Here is a 3,105-nt window from a genome sequence, read left to right on the forward strand (position 1 = left end):
GGGCAGGGTGCAGTGGCTCACACTTGTAATCCCAGCACTTTGGGAGCCCGAGGAGGAGGGATCATCTGAGGTCAGGAGTTCAAGACCAGCCTGGCCAACATGGTGAAACCCCGTCTGTACTAAAAATATAAAAAATTAGCTGGGCTTGGTGATGCGTGTGTATAATCGCAGCTACTCAGGAGGCTGAGGCAGGAGAATAACTTGAACCCGGGAGGCAGAGGTTGCAGTGAGCCCAGATCGCACCATTGTACTCCAGCCTAGGCAACAAGAGCAAAACTCCGTTTCAAAATTTTTTTTAAAAAAAGATAATGTGGCCAGGCGCGGTGGCTCAAGCCTGTAATCCCAGCACTTTGGGAGGCCGAGGCGGGTGGATCACGAGGTCAAGAGATTGAGACCATCCTGGTCAACATGGTGAAACCCCGTCTCTACTAAAAATACAAAAAATTAGCTGGGCATGGTGGCGCGTGCCTGTAATCCCAGCTACTCAGGAAGCTGAGGCAGGAGAATTGCCTGAACCCAGGAGGCGGAGGTTGCGGTGAGCCGAGATCGCGCCATTGCACTCCAGCCTGGGTAACAAGAGCGAAACTCCATCTCAAAAAAAAAAAAATAATAATAATAACAATAAATTAAAAAAATAAAAAAAGATAATGTAAAAAGTAATAAAAATAGCACCTTTAAGTCAACTAACTCTCAGGTTTATAAAGCTGGGAATAATATTAAATCTTATTTAAATTCAACTCCTTTATATTATTTTTTACATTTTTAGCAGAGACAGGGTTTCACCATGTTGGCCAGGCTGGTCTCGAACTCCTGACCTCATGATCAGCCCACCTCAGCCTCCCAAAGTGCTGGGCTTTGGGATTACAGGTGTGAGCCACTGCACCTGGCCAACTCCTTAATTTTATAGACAAGGCCTCTAAAGCCCAGGAAGACTGAGCCTATTTTGTGCAAGGTCACTAAACAAATCATTGTGTCCAGGCATAGAACCCACATTGTTCTATCTCTTCACTGGTAAAGTATGCCTGACAATAATTTTACACAGGAATGATACTTAAAATGTTTATTTCATAAGCACTGTTATTTGCTGCTATGGAACCTTCTATAAACCCATGGTTCTATTTTTGCTTTCCATGTAAACATACGCTTATTTTGTGTTTAAAGATGAGCATTAGAGTTGCGCTGGAAAGCCAGACTTCCTTCCAGACAGCAGGAAGAAATGGGAACTGGCATCCCCTATTTCAAATCTCTATTTCTGTTTTGATAGGTAATAATGCTGCCAGATGCCAGGGGTTTGGGCCAGGTCTGGTTGTCACTGTACAGAAAGCCAATTACTGAGATGATGAGTATTGCTGGGGAAGAAAGGCTTTAATGCAGGTGACGTCAGCTGGGATAAAGGAGACGAGTCTCAAACCTGTCTCCCTAACCAACTAAAGTTAGGGGCTTACATAGCAGGGAGTTAGGGAGGGGTAAGGAAGGGGTGTTCGTCAACAGGCAGGAGGTGCATCTCATGACTAGATGCCATGATCTGAAAAGTTTCAGTTCCTTGATACTATCTGCGAGTGCTGATGGTCGGTTTCCTGAGAAAGAAACTCACACAAAACAAATGTAAGTTCCTCAGGTTTCAGTTCTATGAGGCAATCAAGCCGGGTTCAGCAACTCTGTAGGTAGAGAAATCAGCAATGGTGAATTATGGTAAGAGCAAACATGGTGAGATGTAGAATGCTCTCAATTAACTCGCTAATTTCTCTTAATTTTTTTGGAAACACATGCTGCTGACCAGGAAAGGTAGAGAACTTTGATTAGTTTCCCTTACATAACAACGTATTTTCCCGGTTCTGAGCAAGCTTAGAATCCCGGGATAATTTTTTAAAGTTTAGCAGTTATGTTTTAAAAGAAAATGAGTTCAAATGTTCAATTTCAAGGCAAAATGCCAAAAGGTTGCAAATATGTAGCAACCATGCCAAAAGGTTGTATAAGGGAATTCTACCTCCCTTGATGAAAGAAGATTCTTAGAACCACCTGGAGGCTGTTTTAAATTATACACACTCCCATCACTGTGGGACTGACCATTCTATAATGGATTCTATTTTATCCCTGTGGGGAAGGGTGCCATCCCAACAGCCACCACGAGGGGGCACCCTCCAGGACATCGCAGCTCTGTGCTGGAGCTGTCTCTTTCTCAACCCTGCCAGTCCCGGAGCCCCACATTCCTTACAAATGCCCTTAATTTCTTCAAACGAGAATCACTACTTGTGGTTGTCATTCCCATAACCCTATATTTTAAAAAACTGATCTACTTTTCTAATGGTAATACAAAAAAGAAATAAGAAAGCAACTTATAACAAAATAATATCTATTTCAACGTATAAAGCTCAGGTATAAATACACTACAAAATATATAATGAAGTAGTCAGATGCTTACATAGAAGCAACTGCTAAAACACAGACAAATACAGGTGTGTTCTGTTCATGATTCCAATCCCTTGAGTGGCACTGCCTCAATGAAATGATCAAAGATAAAAAATGCATTGAAAATCTCCAAATAAAATACAGCCTTTATTTTTAGTTTTATTTCGAGACAGAGTCTCACTGTGTCACCCAGGCTGTAGTGCAGTGGTGTGATCTTGGCTCACTACAACTTCCACCTCCTGGGTTCAAGCAAGTCTCCTGCCTCAGCTTCCGGAGTAGCTGGAATTACAGGCATGCGCCACCATGCCCGGCCAATTTTTTGTATTTTTAGTAGAGATGGGGTTTCACCATGTTGAGCAGGGGCTCAAACTCCTGACCGCAAATGATCTGCCTGCCTCGGCCTCCCAAAGTGCTTGGATTACAGGTGTGAGCCACCGCACCCTGCCCAGTCTTGATTTCTACTGTGGTTTCATTCCTAAAAAAAATCCAGTTGATATTAAAACAACCCTAAAAACATACTGCTTTAGTATACATATATCAAAACAACATGATGCACTCTGTTAATGTAATTATGATTTGTCAATTAAAAATTTTTTAATTTTTTTTTTTTTTGAGATGGAGTTTCGCTCTTGTTACCCAGGCTGGAGTGCAGAGGCGCAATCTCGGCTCACTGCAACCTCTGCCTCCTGGGTTCAA

The 3,105-nt window shown here is 42.5% G+C and overlaps 1 long non-coding RNA gene across 1 annotated transcript in view; it reads right to left on the reverse strand.

Moving 5' to 3' along the window:
* Nucleotides 1-1,047: 1,047 nt before the first annotated feature.
* LOC108314830 overlaps nucleotides 1,048-3,105 on the reverse strand; it is a 17,681-nt gene continuing 15,623 nt past the window's right edge. Inside the window, exon 2 of the long non-coding RNA XR_001829685.2 lies at nucleotides 1,048-1,312. This is a non-coding gene — a long non-coding RNA (uncharacterized LOC108314830). The remainder of the gene's footprint in view (nucleotides 1,313-3,105) is intronic.

This window comes from Cebus imitator, unplaced genomic scaffold, assembly GCF_001604975.1.
Source record: "Cebus imitator isolate Cc_AM_T3 unplaced genomic scaffold, Cebus_imitator-1.0 Scaffold162, whole genome shotgun sequence".
Lineage (NCBI taxonomy): Eukaryota > Metazoa > Chordata > Mammalia > Primates > Cebidae > Cebus > Cebus imitator.